The 22,497-nt window shown below is 38.9% G+C and overlaps 1 protein-coding gene across 5 annotated transcripts in view; it reads left to right on the top strand.

Moving 5' to 3' along the window:
• NRG3 (neuregulin 3) overlaps positions 1-22,497 on the top strand; it is a 1,315,406-nt gene that overhangs the window by 962,655 nt on the left and 330,254 nt on the right. The window lies entirely within an intron of this gene.

Here is a 22,497-nt window from a genome sequence, read left to right as displayed (position 1 = left end):
TTTTAGCATGGGTATACACTTTAAGAAAATGTTTGCCATCATTTCATTCTTCATCATTCTGCTAAAAGATCATTTGTAGAAAGTTAGCCAATGTGTTCTGGAGTGTCACTTCCCCAGATCCATACCCTACTAGGGAAAGAGAGAGACAGGCTGGGAGTATGGATTGACCTGTCAATGCCCATGTTCAGAGGGGAAGCAGTTACAGAAGCCAGACCTTTCATATTCTGTACCCCATAATGATCCTGGGTCTATACTCCCAGAGAGATAAAGGATAGGAAAGGTATAGGGGGAGGGGATTGAATATGGTGTTCTGGTGGTGGGAATTGTGTAGAAATGTACCCGTCTTATCTTATGGTCTTGTAAATATTTCCATTTTTTATATAAAATTATATAAATATAAAAAAGAAAGTTAGCCAGTCTTCACTATTCATAAAAAAGACTCTTAGTTTATCCCCCAATAGAATATCTTTTAAGGGAGTTGGGCTGTAGCGCAGCAGGTTAAGCATACATGGAGCAAAGTACAGACCAGCATAAGGATCCTGGTTGGAACCCCCCGGGCTCCCCACCTGCAGAGGAGTTGCATCACAGGTGGTGAAACAGGTCTGCAGGTGTCTATCTTTCTCTCCCCCTCTCTGTCTTCCCCTCCTCTCTCCATTTGTCTCTGTCCTATCCAACAACGGCGACGTCAATAATAACTACAACAATAAAACAAGAACAACAAAAGGGAATAAATAAATATAAAAATTTTAAAATAGAACATCTTTTATGTAAAGGATAACATAATACTGCATCTTCAACCCAGTGGTTCGATGATATTTCTTTATTTCCACATAGGTGTGCTACAGTCTTTTCATATATTAAGTTGATATGTGCTCACATTCATCTGAAAAATCTTTTTTTTCTATTGTGTTAGTAGATATTTTATTTTTAATTGTTTTTATTAGTGTTTTAGTAATTACTAACAATAATGTAAGATGACAGGTGTACAATTCCATACAGTAGAGACCACCAAAGATCCATGTCCCATCCCCTCCCCTGGAAATTTCTTTAATATTTTTTATTTGTATTTATAAAATGGAAATATTGACAAGACTATAGGATAAGAGGGGTGCATTTCCACACAATACCCACCCCTAGAATTCCATATTCAATCCCCTCCCTTGATAGTATCCTTATTCATTATCCCTCTGGGACCATGCACCCAGGATCCTTATGGGATACAGAAGGTGACAGGTTTGGCTTCTGTAGTTGCTACCCCATTAAAAATGGGCATTGGCAGGTTGATCCATACTTCCAGTCTGTCTCTCTATTTCCCTAGTGGGGCAGAGATCTGGGAAGGTGGGGTTCCAGGACACATTGGTGGGGTTGTCTACCCAGGTAAGTCAGGTTGGCATCATGGTATTATCTGGAACCTGGTAGCTGAAAAAGAGTTAACATATAAAGCCAAATAACTTGTTGACTAATCATGAACCTAAAGGCAAAACTATTGCAGATAAAGATTTGGGGTCTTTGTTTTGGAAATGTTAATAGATATATTTTAGGTATATTCCAGAGGGCCCATGGTTACTAGTTTCTGTCTGAGCCTGACAACTAATATGCAGGAGGACTCAGGTTATTATCTGGGGAGATGGTGGAGAAAGGGCTAGAAAGCTAGATCAAGGAAGAGAGTAGCTCCCAAATATGGGGAAAGTATATAAATAATGTTAACTGTAAACTCTATCAATTTCATCTGGGGCCCACATTCATCACAGGAGCCTATGTAACTTTTACATCCCTGTAGGGCTGAGCTTGCATTCTGTGGTCACAGCTAGGAACATTCCAGGCTGCACTATTTTCAGGATCCATCTTCCTAGGGTAGTAGGTAGAGTATGTTGTCCAAATTCCCTATATTTGGAGAATGGAACATTCTGTACCATTGTTGATCCACAATGAGGGCAAGGTCCTATATGTACCCACAAAGGGGTCCATTATGTTGTTTTGATGGAGATGACAAGTGACAGTGGATAGAAGGATCTATTAGAGGTCTAGGCCCATCATGTCTCCCTGACTAGGGTGCCAAGTGATGAGTTGGCCTGGTAGTGACTAGTCATCATTAAAGTATGCCAGTCTCTTGCCCTTCTTTATCTTTTGTATTCTTTACTTTGTCTGACAAGGTTAGCTTGGAGTAACTGAGGGAAGTGTAATAGGAGGTAGGTGAGGAGGGTATCTAGAGACTGCTCCACTAGGCACTTTAAGGTATCTTCTGAGGTCTTCCTACTTGCTTGCTACATTGGTGCCATACTCCAAACTCAATCATATTCTGCTTTGAGTTTCCCATTCTGTTTTTCTTTCTTAAATTCTATTTATGAATGGGATCATCCATCTTTGTCTTTCTTACTTATTTCACTTAATATAACTTTTTCTAGTTCTATCCAGGATGGGTCAGAGAAAGTAGGTTTATTGTTCTTAGTAGCTGCATAGTATTCTATTAAAAAAAAATCCACTGATTTTTGTATATTGATTTTGTAGCCTGACACCTTGCTATATTGCCTAATGTTTTACAGTAGCTTTCTCCTGGATTCTTTAGATTTCTCTGTGTATGTTATCATATTGTCTGAAAACAGTGAAAATTTGACTTCTTCCCTTCCAGTCTGTATTACTTTTATTCCTTTCTCTTGCCTGATTGCTATGGTGAGAACTTCCATTACTATTTTGAAGAGTAATGGTGATAATGGACAACCCTGTCTAGTACCTGATCTGAAGGGTAATGCTTTCAACTTCTGTCTGTTGAGTATGATGTTGGCTGTAGGTTTGCTATATATGGACTCCACTATCTTGAGGAATTTTCCATCTGTTCCCATTTTTTTGTACTTTTTTAATGAATGAGTATTGGATTTTGTCAAAGGCTTTCTCTGCATCTATTGAGATAATCATGTAGTTTTTGGTTTTGCTTTTATTGATGTGGTGAATGACATTGATTAACTTACATATACTAATCCAGCCTTGGAAACATTTGAATTTCTTGCTTGAGTGGCTTTTTGACACAACAGTTATTAAATAGTATGTTGTTGAGTTTCCAAATTTTGTGACTTTCAGTATTTTTCTGTTTGTTATTGAGTGTTAGCTTTATTTCACTGTGGTCTGAGAAGATGCTTGGGATGATTCCAATGCTCTTGAATTTGTTGTTACTGTTTGTGGCCTAACATGTGGTCTATCCTTGAGGATGTGCTGTGTGGATTTGAAAAGAATGTGTATTCCAGTTTCTTGGGTGAAGAACTATAAAAATGTCCAGGAGGCCTATTCTGTCCATCTCTTTGTTTAATTCTCTTGTTTCTTTGTTGATTCTCTGCTTTGTTGATCTGTCTAAATGTGAGTGGGGTGTTGAAATCTCCCACTATTACTGTATTACTATTGATGCATTTTTGTAGCTGTTTCAGTAAGTCTTTGATGTATTTAGCTAGGCCCTCATTGGGAGCATAAAAGTTAATAATTGTTAAGTCTTCTTGATTGAGTGATCCTCTGATCATTATGTAATGACCTTGCCTATCTTTTATTGCTTTATTTAATTTAAATTGTGTCAGAGATGAGAATGGCTGTTCATGCCTTTTTTGTGTGTGATCCATTAGCCTTTATGATTGTTTTCCATTTTTTCACTTTAAGTTTGTGTTTGTCTTGTTGAGTCAGGTTGGGTTCATTCAAGCAACATATGGTAAAGTTGTGTTTTCTGATCCATCCTCTTATTCTGTGCCTTTTAATGGGTGAGTGTAAGACATTGACACTAATTTCTATTATGGATTTAAGGTATTTCAGTGCCATTATTCAACAATTATTTTATTTTCTCTGATAAATGACAAGTATTTTGATGTTGTTCTTGTTTATAGAAGGTCTTTCAGAACCTCTTTCAGAGCAGGCTTGGTGATAGTTTCCTACTTTAACTGTTGTTTGTCTGAGAAGGTTTTTATCTCTACATCGAGTCTGGATGAAAGTATAGCAGGATTATTATCCTTGGTAGAAACCCCTTTTCATTGAGAGTTCGACAGATATATTGGCATTCTCTTCTGGCTTTTATAGGTTGAGTGGAGAAGTCAGCGGATAGTCTTACTGGTTTTCCCCTGTATATGATATTTTGTTTTTCTCTTGCAGCCTTTAGGATCCTTTCTTTATCCTTACTTCTTTTCATAGTAACTATGATGTGTCTAGGTCTTGGTTGATTCTGTTTGGGATTCTATTTAACCTTAATGTCCTTTCTGTTGTTTAAGGCTATTTAGTTTTCTTCTATTATTTCCTCTAGGGTGTTTTTTTTCCCTTCCTCTCTTTCTTCCTCTAGTATGCCAATTATGTAGTGTTACTGCTTTGAGATCATGCCATATGTCTTTGTTGTTGTTTTTAGTGTCTCTCAATCTCTCTCTCTCTTTTAAGTTCTTTTACCTCCTTCTTAGTTTTCTTCAGCTCGTCCTCTGTACAGCTAATTGTTTTCTGCTTCTGTTAATCTGATTTCTTCCTTAGTTCCTTCCTTACTTCAGATATTATTTTATCTTGCTTAGGGGCAGTATTAGCTTGTTCTGCTAGTTGTCCTCCTAACTCATCTATTTCAGCTTTCGGTTCTCTAATTACCTTGAGGTAACTAGTATTTTCCTTGAGTGTCTAATCTATTTTTCCCTATTTCTGATAGCCTTTTCCTCCAGAGCTGTCCTAACTTCTGTGATTAATAGGACAATTAATGATTGGGTATTTTCTGTATTTATCGTTGCTTATGGCTTACTTGGAATTTTTTCCGGGCTTCTGTCCTGATTCATTGCAGTGGTTTATTTAATTACTTTTGATTTAATTTTTTTTATTATTGATGCATTTTGTATTTTTGTGTCTTGGGTATTTATGTTCAGTTGTTGTGTTGAGTGAAGAAAAACCCCACTCAACCAGAGGCCTCTTACAACTGAAGTCACAAACCTCAGCAAAAACAACAACAACAAAAATGCTGATTAATGTAGTTCAACCAAAATGTTTTAGCTACAAAAACTCTCCCCACCAAAAACAAAACAAATCAATAAGTCAAAAGTGACAACAACCATAGCTGAAAAAAATACAAAGCAAGAATAAACGATTACAGAAATCCACTATCAATCATAAATTTAAGATATTGTGGAAAGGGAGAGGAAATAAAGGAAGAGAGAGATAAAGAAAGAAAATGCTGACTATGTCAGTCTTCTTGCACAAGACAGGTCACAGATATGCACAAGTGGATATAGCAAATACAGGAGCAAAGGCTAATATTTTTCAAATCAGAGTGACAGAATGAAAAGAAATGAAGGGAAGAGAGAGAGAGAAGAGAAAAGGAAAAAAAAAAGTTACTACCACAATAGAGAGCACAAGCAGTAAATACATTGCAGCAACAACCAAAGTTGATTTTGGTCAGAGAAATGAGAAGGGAAAGCAAAATAATAGCAATAAAAATAAATAAATAAAACCGACTAATAACCAAAAAAAAACCAAACCAAAGCAAACAAACAAACAACAAATAAAAGACAAACAAAACAAACAGATAAAACACCTAAAGATCAGTCTGCAGTTTAAACTATTCCAAACTGGCTATGCAAAACCTCCACACCTTCCTAAGCAAAGCCAAAACAATTATGAAAAGCAACATAAGCTAAAGAGCTAGAGTGAATGAAAAAAAGATAGCGAGGGCAGAAGGTTCTCAAGGCCCCAGAAGAGGCAAATGATTGGTCAAGGAAATTGACTAATCAGAAAGAGTTCTGGCCCCCTTGAGGAGAGAAAAAGGAAAACAACAAAACACCAATTCTTTCTGATGGCTCCTGACTCAGCCTGTAATCTTTAGAATGAGGTTGTCTGCACAGGAGGCCTCTTTGTCTGTGGCTGTTTCCCTTACACCTTTGGAGTGAGGGGGTTGGGACAGGAGGGCCTACAAAGGACTGATTTTAAACTCACAAATATTCCACTTAATGTGCATTATCCTTACTATAGCCTGGTCCAGCCTATATGTGATTGGCTGCTCTCTTCCTTAGCTCTACTCTAACTTCTCATATATACTTCTTCCATCACTGGCTTGGAAATCTAGCCCTCACTCAGAATTTCCCAGTTTTAAGTGGCTGCTTTGCAGAGAGAAAATCAGGAGATGTCATCATGCCACCCTCTTGGCTCCAGCACTTGTTTCCTTATTTTTTATCACTCTCTGGGAGTATGGGCAAAATTCTTTATGGGATGCAGAAGGTGGGAGTTCTGACTTCTGTAACTGTTTCTCTGCTGGACCTGTATCTGGCAGATGGACCATACCCCAGCCTATTTCCATCTTTCCCTAGTGAGGTAGAGCTCTGGAGAGGTGGGGTACTAGGACACATTGGTGAGGTCGTTTGTCTAGGGAGGTTGGGGAGGAATCATAGTAGTATCTGCAACTTGGTGGCTGAAAGGAAGATATAAAGTAGGACAAATTATTTAATAAACAAGAACCTGGAAGTAGGAATAGAGGCACCTGCCAATTCTTGTGAATGTCTTTCATCACAGAAAAGATGAAAGACATCATTCCACTCTAGTTGTCAGCTACATGATGGCAACCACTTTTCTCTCCTCTTGTCAAATAAGATCTAGTCCTTCTCTGTCATTAAGTGTTATGTTTATTTAAATTATACATTTTCTTTTTTAATTATTTCATTAATTGATGAGAGAGAGAGAGAGAGAAAGGAGAGGAACAGAATATCACTCTGACACACATAACACACACATTTTAGTACCTCATGGTTAGTGTCTAAGTCTTTATCCATTGTGCCATCTTCCAGACTACTTTAAATTGTACATTTTCAGTGTCTTCACTAATATATCACATCTGCAAGAAAAGTCTCAATCTAGGTGTCATTTTTATATACCAAAAATAATGCCATCCTGTTCTTAATTGTGATGTATCACTCTTTATCCAGTGTCTACTTTCTGTGAGTAACAAGTTATTATTAAAGTCAACGGTTCTAGAGTAAGAGTCCAAAGTGAAAATAATTAAGAGTGAAAATAATTTTAAATGGACCCTTCTGACAACAAAAATCCTAGAAAAGCAGCATTTCCTCAATAAAGGGGTATGAGAATTGGGGATGGGGTATGTTTTTAAATATTCAGCACTAAGGAATAACAAATCAGTGCTTCAAAAGTTACTAATGTTGTGGCTTGATCAAAAGATTTGACATCCTATTTCTCTCTTTTTAAATTTTCTTTACTGTGTGGTGTGTGTGTATGTGTGTGTGTGTGTGTGTGTGTGTGTGTGTGTGTGTGTGTGTGATCGTCATAATGTGGGTTTGTTTGCTTGTTTCAGATAGAAATAGAAGCAGAGAGATCAGCAACAACCATCCCAGTGTACTGGAAACTGTGCTTGCTAGAACCTGCTTCAAGGCAGTGCAGACAGGGGAGGAGTCTTGTTGACTCCCAAACTTCTCAGTTTTCAGCTTCAACACTATATAAATCACAATAAAACAATACTTACTCAGAAGTCCTGGTTGAAACATTTAAGTAGCAATGTATATCAAGTGTCTATCAGAGGATCTAGAAAATTGTAGGCACTTGATACATACTTTTCCTTTATCTACAACAAATAATTTTGATTCCTTCCAAAAGCTCCAGCCACTTCTTTTTTTAAATAATTTTATTAGTGATTTAATAATGATTGACAATATTGTGTTATAAGAGGAGTACAATTCAACACAGTTCCTACCACCAGAGTTCAGTGTCCCATTCCCCTCCATTGAAAGTTTCCCTATTCTTTATCCATCTGGGAGTGTTGACCAAAAATCTTTATGGGGTGGAGAAGGTAGGAGTCCTGGCTTCTTTGCTGCACATGGGCATTGACAGGTTTCTTTTTTTTTTTTTTTTTTAAAGCAGGGCACTGTTCAGCTCTGGCTTAATGGTGGTTCAGGGGACTGAACCTGAGCCTCTGTAGCCTCAGGCAATAAAGTTTCTTTGCATAACCATTATACTATCTACCCCCCCATCCCTCCATTTACTTCTTATTTATTTCTGACACATTTTTTAAGTGTTAATTGTGATATAAACTAATTATGTTGTAGCCTGGGGAAATTTTAGAAGATGTCATTAAAAATGTAATTGTGGTGCAACTTTACTTTAGATAGAGGTTTGGCAATAAATCCCCCAGTAACTTTTACATAATGTAGGTTGCTTTTTTATTTTTATTTTTTTTAAGCCTAGGAACAGAATGACAAAACTAGAGCTTCTCGTCTTCAAAAGAATTTATGAGCTTTAAGTAATTAGGAGGGATGACTCTCTTTTGTGTGCTTGGCCAGGACAATTAGACCTCTTGGCAAAGGGAAAATGAGTGCTCAGAAGGATAAATTAATTCTCCTCAGGTCTGAAACAGGGTGAGATGTGAGGGTGTGTACCTATACAGATCTAGTTATATATTTGCCTTGTGTTTGTGATAGAGAAGGGTTAGGACTGGGAAGAACAATAAAAAAATCTTCATGAAATACTTATCTGTTGTAAATGATGTCCAATTAAAATTACTTATCAAGGCAAAAAATAAGGAGTTAAATCAAGGCATTTATTCTTTATTTTGCAAAAGGGTGAGCTACCAACAGTGGCCTTCAGGCAGCAGCGCTTCCCCTTCACCCTTCTCCCATCTTTTATACCTGATGCAGAGTGGCCATCAGGCAGCAGTGTGCCCCCTTCATCCTTCTCCCATCTTTTATACCTGACACAGAACTGTCTCCTCCACCTCTGGGCTGGGCTTCAGAGCTCACAATCTCCCCACTGCCTAAATAAGGAAAGGAGGAAGAAAGTCTGAGGGTCTTTGCTGGAGAATTAGCAAGCACTGCAAAGAGCTGACCTAAAGAATACAAAACTACTGGCCACAAGTGGTCATAGATAACAATTTACAAAAAGAATTTTTGTACTACACAGTTGTTCTATTCACGTTCTTTTGAAGAGAAGACCTAACCATCTCTCATATTATCTAAATGTTTTTCGTTTATTTATTTATTTATTTATCCTTTGTTGCCCTTGTTGTTATTCATTGTTGTTGTAGTTATTGTTGTTGTTATTGATGCCATCATTGTTAGATAGCACAGAGAGAAATGGAGAGAGGAAGGGAAGACAGAAACGGGGAGAGAAAGACAGACACCTGCAGAACTGCTTCACCGCCTGTGGAGTGACTCCCCTCCAGGTGGGGAGCCTGGGGCTCAAACTTGGATCCTTAAGCTGGCCCTTACGCTTTGCACCACGTGCACTTAACCCACTGCACTACCATCTGACTCCCTATCTAAAGTTTTTCTATGTGACCAGGTGCTGGCATGCTTGATTGAGCACACATACTACAAGGACCAAGGTTTAACCCCTTAGTCTCTGCAGGGGGAAAGCTTCACAAGTGGTGAAGCAGGGCTGCAGGAATCTCTCTGTCTCTCTCCCTTTCTATCTCCCCACTTGATTTTTGTTTCTACCCAAATAAATAAATAATTGAAAAAGAATGACATTTAAAAAGTTTTTCTGTTATAGTTTTATAATTTTAGTAATATATTTATGATCTAAAAAGATTTTTGGAAAGGGGATATCTGTTGTTAGCGTTATAAAAGCATGCCTAGGTTAAACATACACACATTATATAGTATATAAAATATGTATAATAAATACATATTTTAAGAATATATTTTATTTTTATTCATTTATTATTAAATAGAAATTGAGAGAGGAGGAGAGAGAGAGAGAGAGGGAGGGGGGAGTGGGCATTGTCATACCTGGATGAGCATACACATTACAATGCCCAAGGACTCAAGTTCAATACCCTGGTCTCTACCTGCAGGGGGAAAGCTTCAGGAGTGGTGAAGCAGGCCTGCAGGAGTTTCTCTGTTTATTTCCCTATCTCTATACCCTCTCCCCTTTTAATTTCTCTCTATATATATCCAATAATAAACAAAGTATTTAAAATAAACCAATAAAACATTTTAAAAAGAGAGACAGAGAGAGGACTGTCAATATGAGAGCTCTGAATATAACTATATACTGTTAAGGTCAACTATTAAATACTGTTGTATTTTATATTTAGTTTTTTTCAGATTAATTAAATAATGCCACTATGGAACTTTGGACAATTTATTTTACTTATTGCTATTTTATTATTATTACTGTTGTTGTTGTTATTTTTAATAGAAAGAGAGAGAGAGACCAACCTCCCTTTGTGAGCAGAACACCTAAGCTCCCATCAATTGAGTGGGAGCCTAGCTCATGCTTGGGTAGTGCACATAATAAAACAGTAACTTGGACTTGGGAGACAGTATAACGGTTATGCAAAGAGACTTTCATGCCTGAGGCACCAGAAGTTCCAGATTCAATTTCTCAGCACCATCATAAGCCAGAGCCAAGTATTGCTCTTACAAACAAATTTTTTTTTAAAGCAATGCATTGTCCAAGGGAGCTATCTTGTCACTCTTGGGCTCACCTATCTTTATCTATGAATTCAACATGACAGTTGTTCTCTTCTTCCAATGGTAGTGAATAATAAATTGGAGAAGATGAAAAATGTATAAGATATTACTCAAATGGTCAAGAACAACACAGGATAGAAAAAAAAGAAGCATGGGTCTCCTGTATAGCTTTAATCAAGAGTCAAATTAAAGTTCTACATGTTACTTCCTCCATGTGCCTTGGGCCACAAAGTTCATTGCATACTATTTCAATCACTTCATCTGTAACATTATCTTAGCCTAGTGTTCTTTATGTTAACTTCCTCAATACTTTGCCCTGCCATCCTAAAGCTCTTAGAGCTATGCTGAAATAAAGGAGGTCCTCAAAGAGGTTAGATTTGTATCCAGTTGGGGTGCCAGGAGGTGGCACACCTGGTTGAATGCATATGTTACAATGCACAATATTTGTCTTCAACTAAAGCACTACGACATACAGAAGTATCTTTCTGGCCATCTTTCAATTGCTTTATTTCTAGGTTTAAAAAAACAATTAATATAAAATGTAACATACATAACTCATTAACTATCTCTGGGAAAATAAGTCACATCTTGTTGATTTTGCTTAAGTTTCCATTTAAATGTGTCAAACACTCTGATTAAATAACACTTCATTGGGGGTGGTAGTGCATCTGGTTTAGTGCATATCACCATGTGCAAGAACCCAGGTTTGAGCCCCCATCTCCTACAGAGGAAAAGTTTTGCTAATGGTGAAGCAGGACTGCAGGTGTCTCTCTCCCCCCTCCTTATCTCCACCTAACCCTCTTGATTTCTGACTGTGTCTAGCCAATAAATACAGATCATTAAAAAGAAATTTTTAAAAAATAATGCTTCATTGAATTATAGTTCTGTATTTTTGCCTGTCTTCTATCTAAAGATTAGGTAATCTTGATCTTGCTTTATGTAGTTGCATATATCCTTTGTTTTAATTAATGTCTACAATCTACTTCTGTTAGTCTTTTCAGCTCTCAGTGACAGTTTTAGGGGACTTTGTAGTGTGCATATGGCCTTGAAGCTCAGGGACTGGCTTAAGGATCCCACTTCTAGCCCTTGGCTCCCCACCTGTAGGGGCGTCACTTCACAGGTGGTAAAGCAGGTCTGCAGGTGTCTATATTTCTCTCCTGCTCTCTGTCTTCCCCTCCTCTCTCCATTTCTCTCTGTCCTACCCAACAATAAAAAACAACAGCAATAACAAGGGCAACAAAAATGGAGGGAAATAATGGCCTCCAGGAGCAGTGGATTTGTAGTGCAGGTACCAGGTCCAGCCATAACCCTGGACACACACACACACACGACAGTTTAAACAGCATATTTAAGTTGATAAAATAGTATGGGTAGAAACAAAAGGCCATCTTTTGTGTCAGTTGAAGTTCATCTATCACATAATTCCTTGCTTTCTCCCTAACAGATTTTCAAACCCAAAGTAACAATTATATTTGATTAGGCATCCATTTAAGTTTATAATCCTGTGCTTTATTTATTTATTTATTTATTTATTTAAAGACCAGATCTCTTTCATCTTGGTCTGAGTTGCATGGGGCTTTTAATATGAAATGACTTCTCTTTCAGTCCAAAGCTTCCTTGTTGCTGGTGCCATCCATGATGAAAGATGGTATCCATTTATCCTCAGCAGTAAATCATTTATCATATAAGGGAGACAGATAATTGTAAATTCTTATCAAAGCTGTCCACTTCTTTTACCCTGCAGAAATACCGCACCCTGTTAGTGGATGGTACAATATCCTGGGAGAAAGGGAGAATGACGCTCTTGTGGGGGGAGGAGGAGAAGGAGTTTGAAAATAGCTTTAAAAAAATCTCATGTTTCATAATTGGAAGTCTAAAGGTAAGACTATCACAGATGAGATTTGGGGGTCTCCCTTTTGGAAAAAGCTAGTAGGTCTGACAGCTAACATGCAGGTGGGTCCAAGGGATTGCCTGGGGAAATGGTGTCAGAGTTGGAAATAGAACTATAAAGCTGAATCAGGGAAGAGAGTAGCTCCCAAATATGGGAAGAGTGTGCAAATATTGTTAACTGTAAACCCCACTGATCTGATCTGGGGCCCATATTCAGCATAGGAGTTTGTATAACCTCTGCCTCCCTGTAGGTCTGAGCTCGTACCCCTCTGATCCTATGGTCTTATTGATCACTATTAAATCAATAATAATAATAATAATAATAATAATAATAATAAATTCCATGTTTCATGTAGAACCTCCTATGATTCAGGCATACTAACTACAAAGCTCTTTATTATTTTATTTAATTTTTTGTCTTTCTTCACCTAATTAAATCAGAAAGCCATGGGACTTCTGGCAGATTGCTCTGTGATGTCTACAATTGGATTTGTGAAAGAAGCTGTGGAGATGTTGCCCCTTTTCTTAGAGCGACAATAATTATTAGCCTTCTTTTTGAAGCATGCTGTGGGTGGTTTTATCAGTTCCTTTGCTAATGAACTTCCTCTTTTTTTATAATGCTAATCACAAAGATGTCTTTTAAAGAGGATTTTATCTTTTATATGTATTTTCTTTTTATACTTCCTTGTCAAGCTGTGTACTTGCTTTGCTTTAGGGAATCATCTATACTAGCCAGGTGGGCAATAGGATTGAGAACTCTCTCATCTCCTGTTGAATATTATGCTCCCTGCAGAAGATTATCCTCTTGTCTTTTATACTTGATTTTAGTATATTACCTCCCAGTGATTCAACAGCATGTGAGTGTCTCCATGTTGAAATGAAATGTACATGAAAGCAAAGAGAATGGATGCCCCCTCCCTTCCCCACACCTGCCAGCATCTCCCTTTGACCTCAGTGGCACTTCTAGTCCATATACTTTTATAGCTTATTCTTAATCCATGCAGAGTGATCTTCATAGTAAAGAAGTACCCATCCATGCCTAACATTTTACAGACACGATTACTTCATATGCTACTTCCTTAGAAACACTAACTAGTCTAGAGAAAACACTAATTTTAATGTTACAACCGAAAATATCTCCTAAATGTGGTTAATAGACATATTTAGAAGAAACAGAGTCCACGTATGTGTTTCTCCATGTGCACGTGTGCAGAGTGTGCACTAATTTGGAAATCTCACTTAGAGATTTCTGTGTTCCTGAGATTCATAATAGCTCAGGCACCAACCTCAGTCAGTCACACTTCCAAGGGAAAAAGCTGAGTTTCATCTAGACTTCAAATGAAAGCAGGTTAAGCACAGGTGACTCAAAGCACAAGGATCGGCTTAAGGATCCAGGTTCAAGCCCCTGGGTCCCCACTTGCAGGGGAGTTGCTTCACAAGCGGTGAAACAGGTCTGCAGGTGTCTCTCTTTCTCTCCCCCCTCTGTCTTCCCCTCCTCTCTCCATTTCTCTCTGTCCTATCCGACAATGATGACATCAATACCAACAACAATAAAGCAGCAAGGGCAACAAAAAGGGAATAAATAAATAAATAGTAAAAAAATGAAAGACCTTTTCTAACTAGGATCTTATATTTGTCATTATAGCTGTAGTAGATAATTATTAATATAGTTCTTTCTCTTTTTTTTAAGATAGGGCAGAGAGAAATTGAGAGAGGAGGGGGAGATAGAGAGAGGAAGAGAAAGAGAGACATCTGCAGACCTGCTTTACCACTTGTGAAGTATCTTTACTGCAGGTAAGGAGCTGGGGCTGGAACCCTGGTCTTTGTGCTTGGTAATATGTCTGCTTAACTGGGTGGGCCATCTCCTGCCACAATAGAGCCCTCTCTCTCTCTCTCTCTCTCTCTCTCTCTGTCTCTCTCTCCTCCAGGCTTATTGCTGGGGCTCTGTGCCTGTACTGCTTCTATGCCATTTTTGCCATTTTTTTTTTTTAGATAGGACAAAGAGAAATTGAAGGAGGAGGAGAAGATAGAGAAGGGGAGAGAAAGACATCAGCAGACCTACTTCACCACTTATGAAGTGACCCACTTGCAGGTGGGGTGCTGTGGGCTCGAACCAGGATCCTTGTACCTGTCCTTGTGCTTCATCCTATGTGAACTTAACTGGATGCACCACCACTCGGCCCCCTATAGTGCTTTCCCGATCAAATTTATTTTTTGACACAAAACTTCATCCATTACCCAACTGTCATTATTTCATTGCATCAGATGTCATACTGCAGCTATAAAATTTTCTTGTAAGCGTGCAGGACTCTTGACCCTTTCTTTATTTTCTTAACCTTTTATAGCTTTATGCTAGATTTGAAAAGTTTAGATGGAGTACAGTTGCAGTTAAATAAGATAGTGGCTTTATAACCTGCGTAGGAGTCCTCAAGAATACTGTTCCATGGGAGTCAGGTGGTAGTGCAGTGGGTTAAGCGCACGTGGTGCAAAGCACAAGGACATTTGAAAGGATCCTGGTTCGAGACCCCGTCTCCCCACCTGCAGGGGAGTCACTTCACAAGCAGTGAAGCAGGTCTGCAGGTGTCTTTCTCTCCCCCTCTCTGTCTTCCCCTCATCTCTCTAGTTCTCTCTGTTCTACCCAACAATGATGACAACAATAATAACTACAACAATAAAACAACAAGGGCAACAAAAGGGAATAAATAAATAAATATTTTTTAAAAAGAATACTGTTCTGTGTTGTGATTTTGCCAATGAGATGATGCTAAGGTGAGGCTCTTGACCAGAACAGGAGCAAACTTATTTAGAAAGACAAAGTATTTTTTCAGAAAGACACGGAAGCTTGTCAGACACTGACAAATGGTCCAAATGCTAATGTGACGTATTTGGGAGTACAAAGGTGTTTGTCAGCTTTTTCCCAAACTGAACATTGAAGTGTCTGGTGGTGGGAGAGGAGGGACACAGTAACCACTACTCTGCACGTGGTTGAAAGGATCTGGAATTGATGTGTATTGTTTATATTTAGTTGTATCTTCTTACCCATGCAATTGAGAAAGCACTATTTTATTAATGTCCTGATACATACAGAATCTTTCTGTCCTTAAAGCTCAAGTATTCACAAAATACAGCTCAACTCCGGGATATCAGTAAATGTTTCCAAATGCACATCTGAAATTACAGGAGTTCTGAGGAAAAAGTTGATTTCCACCTACTTTTTCATTAATATATATACATATATATATGTATATATATATATATATGTATATATATTTTTTAAAGGGGGGGGGACAAAACACGTTTTCTTTAAAAATTGAGATACAACTTCATAAGCAAGGAAAGGGATGGCAAGATAAATGTCTTTATAAGGGATGGTTGCCTCAGCCATGGAATCTGTGATAGATTTGAAAGCTATTAATAACATATTGAAGGATCTTTATGTGTTTGCAGGCATCTACAAACTCATAATTTAGAATAACCCAGTTTAATTTTTTTTATAGTCAAAAAGGTTTTGGAAAGGCTGTACCATTCTATAGGTAATTTTCATTCCAGTTGGTTAACTTAAAGATCTCTCACTGTGCTGATTAGTGTTCCTTTAATATAAGTCTATTTATGGAGTTGGGCAGGTAGCACAGCAGGTTAAGCACAAGTGGTACAAAGCACAAAGACCAGTGTGACCAGCGTAAGGATCCTGGTTCGAGCCCCCGGCTCTCCACCTGCAGGCGAGTCGCTTCACAGGCAGTGTAGCAGGTCTGCAGGTGTCTGTCTTTCTCTCCCCCTTTTGTCTTCCCCTCTTCTCTCCATTTCTCTCTGTCCTATCAAACAACGACAACAACAATAACTACAACAACAAGGGCAACAAAAGGAAATAAGTAAATAAAAAATATTTTAAAAATAAGTCAATTTAATTTTACTCCACAACCTAACCTAAATCTCAGCTTCAGAAGAAAGCTGAAGATAATCTGTTCTAAAGTCAATAACTTTTAAGTCAGTTATTGCAGACCAGTACCTAGAAAATATTTGAGTTCACCCAGCATTCAATCTGAGGCCTAGTTTGAAATTCTTTGGGACCTATCTTGCTAAATTCCCTTCCTTTGAAATTTGTTATTTGTTTTTACTTATTTATTTATTTTTCTTTGAAACTGAGGACAGTCTGAAATCAAGAACTGACTGTGTTATCCTTTCATAGAAGAGTAATGGTTTTATATCTGCAGTGCTGATTACAATTTGAGTTTACCTGGCATTCAGGAAGTCCATCTATCAGTCAATCAGCCATTTGTCTATGTGAAATGGTCTCTCTTTGGACATTTCGAAATTGCTTAACAGTGAACCAGATTTTGGTCTTTAATTCTTCCCATAAATTGTGCCTTTCAGTTCCTGATATTTGAAATATGCTTTTAAATAAATACTAATCTGGGGAACAAAATGTTGCCTAGTATATGATGATTTGCATATTCACCACATTTCCATAAAGACTTTCAGAAGAGGTGGACGGGGAAGATAGCATAATGGTTCTGCAAAATGACTCTCATGCCTTAGGCTCTAAGGTCCCAGGTTGGATCCCCTGCACTACCATAAGCCACAGTTGATCAGGGCTCTGGTTAAAAATAATATTAGCAATAATAATGAAAGACTTTCAGAAATGTTACATATCAGAGTAGAACTTTAAAATTAATCCCAACTGAGTTTGCATCCAGTTCAAACACTGGCTGGGTATTTGGGGGGCAAGATACTTGGCATTTCTGAACCTCCATTGCCTCACTTGAAAAATTGGCATGATGATTTCAAATTCCAGAAATCTAAATAGCAAAGGCTAAACATCTATTAAATAGTGCATCCTAGATGTACAGCCAGATTGTGTTCCAAACCACCGACCACCTTGATGCTAAAATGTCAAGAATTGATGGGTGGTAAGAAGGCAGTTCACACAGAAGGGTGTGTCCCTGGCTAGATGCATAGCCTGGGGTTGAGTCCCAGTACCATATGTAAGGACTAGGGCATGAGGGCTGATGGGTGAGAGGAATCTGGTGCTATGGTGTCTCCATCTTTTTCTGCGTATTTCTCACTCTGTTTGGAGCTAAAAAATGAAATATTCCATATGGAAGCACTGAGATTACATGTGTGTAGGTCCTAGTACTTAAAAATAATATAAGATTTTTTTTTTATTTTCCTCCCATTATCCCTTACTAGGGATGATATTGAATTGGAAGAGAATTGGTAGGAGATAAAGATGACTGAAAGATTTTGTTTTTCAAATCCTTGTTTAATAGGCCCTTGAAATGGCAGACTTTATATCTGACAAAATGCCTCCTTCCCTCTAACACCAAAGTGAATTTCCAAGCTTTTCTGGGAAGAGTTGACACCATGAGGAAACAAACCGCATTTTGCAACCATTTCCTTTCTGAAGTTCATTGATTTTTGGAGGTTAAACGTTATGTCTCAAATTATGGTTTCAGGAAAGAGGGACGCATGCCTTCTCTAGAGTATATGGAGAAACCATGTACTACAAAATGATTAAAACACATATTTTGATGTCTCTGCATCACTAATACATTCCTCTTTTAACATTTTTATTTATTTATTATTGGATAGAGACAGAGAGCAATTGAGAGAGGAGGGAGGAGAAAGAGAGGGACAAAGACACCTAAAGCCCTGCTTCACCACTCCTGAAATGTTCCCTCTGCCAGTGGGGACCTGGTGCTTGAACCTGGGTCCTTGCACACTATGATGTGTATGCTTAACCAGGTGCTAGCACTATCAGTTTATTCCTTCTGGAGGCCATCTTTTTAATTTTTTTTATTGGATAGTATGGAGAGAAATTGAGAGAGGAGGGGAAGATAGAGGAGATAGAAAGACATACCTGCAGACCTGCGTCACCACTTGTAAAGTGTCACTCCTGCAAGTGGGGAGCTGGGGACTCAAACCAGGGTCACTTGCTCTTCATACTATGTGTGCTTAACTTGGTGTACCACTACCTGCCACAGTCAGTGCCCCCCCCCACTATTCTCCACCTCTCACCTGTTGTTCTACTGTTGATAAAAACAATTCTGCCATTTTTTTGTCCACTATTTATCAGATTAAGTGACTATTGTTGTTCCATCCTCTTAATTCATTTAGTGTAAAAATCAAAGCTTACCTGTAAAACCACCAGGGGGCACTTCAGTTTTTAATATGATTATTCTGATGCAAAGCTTCTATGAAATAAATAATTCAAGGACCCTGGTTGAGCACACATGTCACAGTGTGAAAGGACCCAGGACAAGCCTCTGGTGCCCACCTGCAGGAGGAAAGCTTTGCAAGTGGTGAACCAGGGCTGCAGATGTCTCTCTGTCTCTCTTCCTCTCTAATACTCGCTTCCCTCTAGATTTCTGGCTGTCTTTATCTAATAAATAAAGATGATAAAAAATTTTTTTTTTCCTTTTCCTCCTCCAGGGTTATTGCTGGGCTCGGTGCCTGCACCATGAATCCACCGCTCCTGGAGGCCATTTTTAGCCCCCTTTTGTTGCCCTTGTTGTAGCTTCGTTGTGGTTATTATTATTGCCCTTGTTGACGCAATTTGTTGTTGGATAGGACAGAGAGAAATGGAGAGAGGAGGGGAAGACAGAGAAGGGGAGAGAAAGACACCTGCAGACCTGCTTCACCGCCTGTGAAGCGACTCCCCTGCAGGTGGGGAGCTGGGGGCTCGAACCAGGATCCTTACGCCGGTCCCTGCGCTTTGCGCCACATGCGCTTAACCCACTGCGCCACCACCCGACCCCCGATAAAAAATTTTTTTAAAAAAAGAAATAAAGAATTCCGAAAAAAATGTGGGGCAGAGGGAGTGGATGAATTGAGTGGAGATTTGAATGCAGTTCAGAGTAGGAAAAATGAAATATTAGCCTGGTTAAAGTATTATTCATACCTAGAAAAATATATTTGTCATATAAATGACACATGTACTTTCAAAATTTTATTAATTCTAGCAGGCTTAGTTATAATAAAAAAAACATAAAGGCCTTGTTATTTTGTGAATTTCTCATTCATTTACCTATATCTTTCAAAAGGCAAAAAAATCTCAGAAAGTAATATAGGCCTCAATGCCTCCAAGCAAAACAGATTTACAATATTTCTTAGCTCAGCACAAGAAAGTATTTCAAGCTCCATCTGTAAAACAGATGTGTATCTTATGACACCCCCCCTTTGCTTCATGTATTTAGTATGATGATAAATGCAATGTATTACCTCTTGGCAACATTCCTTCTTCACATTTGGATGGGTCTGAACTTATCAAGGTGACATATGTGTGATTTTCAAATGGATTTTTTAATTTATCCTTCTTAGAACCTTGCATCTATTAGCAGGAACATTGCCTGCTTTCACAGGATGGATTTTTTTCTGCATATTCAGTCACAGGACCTCTGCCAGCCTGTGTGCTCCAGGATCATCACACTTCAGAACCCAGAGAACACATGTCTGAACGTAGAATGAAGACACAGAGCCATTTTCCCCCAGGCTCTGTGGGGCATACATTTTTCACACTGGATTCAGATCTAAGGAGAATCAATTTAAGTCTAAAAATAAATAAATAAAAATAAACCGAGACAACTTCTTTTCTATTTTCTTTTTCACGTACAAATGGAATAATGCATTTTATGTGACAAAGAGTTCCTAAAAAGAAAAACAAAGCAGAAAATCACTTCTCCTTAAAAGCAACTCTCTCCCCAGGATACCATGTCTATATTAAATGGAGATACCATACTAACGCACACTTAAACTCTCCCATGGACATTCGAAACAAAAACTTTCTAAAAGGAAATGTACACATTCAGCACATGACTCATCATTCCGTGAATATGAACATGATAGCACAATGTAGGCAATTCTGAATAAGGCACATTGTCAGTATCGAGGCAGTTTTCACAGAACAGGAGTTAAGTTGCGTTGAGTGAGTGCAATATTATCACAATATTGCGATGGTCTTTTAACTATACATTCTGATTCATTTTACATTGATTGGGGCAGTGATATGCATGTTTTATTTCAAGTGCAGTAAATTAATTAAAAGAAAAGGTGGATGGGTGGGGGCACACCTGGTTCAATGCATGTTACAATGTGCAAGGACTCGGGTTCCAGAGCCTGGTCCCCACCTGCAGGGGGAAAGCTTTGCGAGTAGTGAAGCAGGGATGCAGGTCTCTCTCGCTGGCTCGCTCGCTCTCACTCTCCCTTCTCTCCCAATTTCTGGCTGTCTCTATTCAATAAATAAATAAACATAATAAAATTTTAAAATAAAATAAAAATGCGTGGCTGCTTCAGCAAATGCTTTCACTAACCTATTATCTAGAATATCATATATCAGAACTAGCTGGAATATCATATATCAGAACTCTTGTTCTCAATCGATGAGGGAGATTGCCAACAATACTCCGGAGGGCCTGACTCCGGAGGTGCTAAAGAGAGAGCCTGCCTGAGTACCCGAATTCTAATCTGGTTCACAACGAAAGGTTGAAAAATCACCTAGCTGCCTTTCAGTGTTTTTGTTCAGGTTGCAATAGACCTTATCTAATAGTTTGTTAGACTCAGAAAACAAAGCATATTCCAAAGACAGAACTCACAGCTCTCGTCTGACAAAACAGCAGCTTTGAATTCTTGAGTCAATTTCATAGATTTCTAGCAACCAGAGGGTTTTTTTTTTCAGTCTCATTTTTTTATACCAGCCACATTCTATAAGGAGAACAGATTTCTCCCATAAGCAGCAATAGATGTTTCTCTGCCTAACTCAAGCATGATAGAGTAAGCTTCTAGTCCACCTGTGAATGAACACCTCCCACACAGGGGTGTTTAGGGGGAGGAGTTTGGGGCCTGGTTGAATTTGTTCCTTCCTTTGTCAGCTGGTGAGCCAATGCTGTCTGAGGCAGCCAAGCAGCCCTGATGGAGCTAGCTCTGTAAAGACGTCACAGAGGACTGGCAGGGCTGAGGCGACATGCCCCATTGCTGGTGCTTCCAGGCAAATGCCTCCTTCCAAGTCTCGATGCCTCGGGAAAGTTGCCATGTCCAATGCTGCCAGAAAGCCAGCACTTTGCACATGTTTGCTAGATATAAAAAAAAAAAATTAAGAGAGAAAAATGTGAGTTTGGAGGAGAATGCACAAAATCTCGAGCACGCGCATACACACACAGAGAGAAACACAGTTTGTGGAATTTCCCAGATCTGTGCACGTGGCGCAATGCACAAGGACCGGCGTAAGTATCCCGGTTCGAGACCCAGGCTCCCCACCTACAGGGGAGTCGCTTCACAGGCGGTGAAGCAGGACTGCAGGTGTTTATCTTTCTCTCCCTCTCTCTGTCTTCCCCTCCTCTCCATTTCTCTCTGTCCTATCCAACGACGGCATCAACAACAATAATAACTACAACAATAATTAAACAAACAAAAAAAGAATTTCCCAGATCTGAAATATATACTTTTTATTTCTGAGCCAAGGTGAAGGGGAGGGCATAAGGAAATAAGCAGTAGCCAATATCTACTTAGGTCATTTGAGCAATTATATGAGAAAATAATTTATTAGAAAAATTAAACTTGGGGAAAAAAAGCTTCTGAAAAGGCATTTGCAGCCTTAGAGACTAGTGTCTTCCAAAAGATGAGTGAACTTGTATTCAGAGCTATAATATGAGGAGAACCATTATTCAGGTTGCTGAAGCTGGGGCCGGGCAGTGGTACACCTGATTGGGTGCATATGTTACAATGCACAAGGACCCAGGTTTAAGCCCCCAGCCCCACCAGCAGGGGGAAAGCTTTGTGAGTGGTGAAGCAGGGCTTCAGGTGTCTCCTTGTCTCTCTCCCTCTCTATCTTCCCCTTCCCTCTTGATTTCTGTCTGTCTCTATGTAATAAATAAATAAAAGATAATAGAAGCAATGTTTTAAAAAATGGGAGGGGTCAGGCGGTAGCGCAGTGGGTTAAGCGCACATGGCAAGAAGAGTAAGGACCTGCGGAAGGATCCTGGTTTGAGCCCAGGCTCCCCACCTGCAGGGGAGTTGCTTCACAGGCGGTGAAGCAGGTCTGCAGGTGTCTTTCTCTCCTCCTCTGTCATCCCCTTCTCTCTCCATTTCTCTCTGTCTTATCCAACAACGATGGCATCAGTAACAATAACCACAACAATAAAACAACAAGAGCAACAAAAGGGAATAAATACAAAATTAAACAAGTAAATTTAAAAGGGGGGGTGCAACT

The sequence above is a fragment of the Erinaceus europaeus genome, chromosome 1 (genome assembly GCF_950295315.1).
Source record: "Erinaceus europaeus chromosome 1, mEriEur2.1, whole genome shotgun sequence".
Taxonomy (NCBI): domain Eukaryota; kingdom Metazoa; phylum Chordata; class Mammalia; order Eulipotyphla; family Erinaceidae; genus Erinaceus; species Erinaceus europaeus.
The sequence above is the reverse complement of the archived record's forward strand: the minus strand, read 5'-3'. Positions and strand labels throughout refer to the sequence as shown.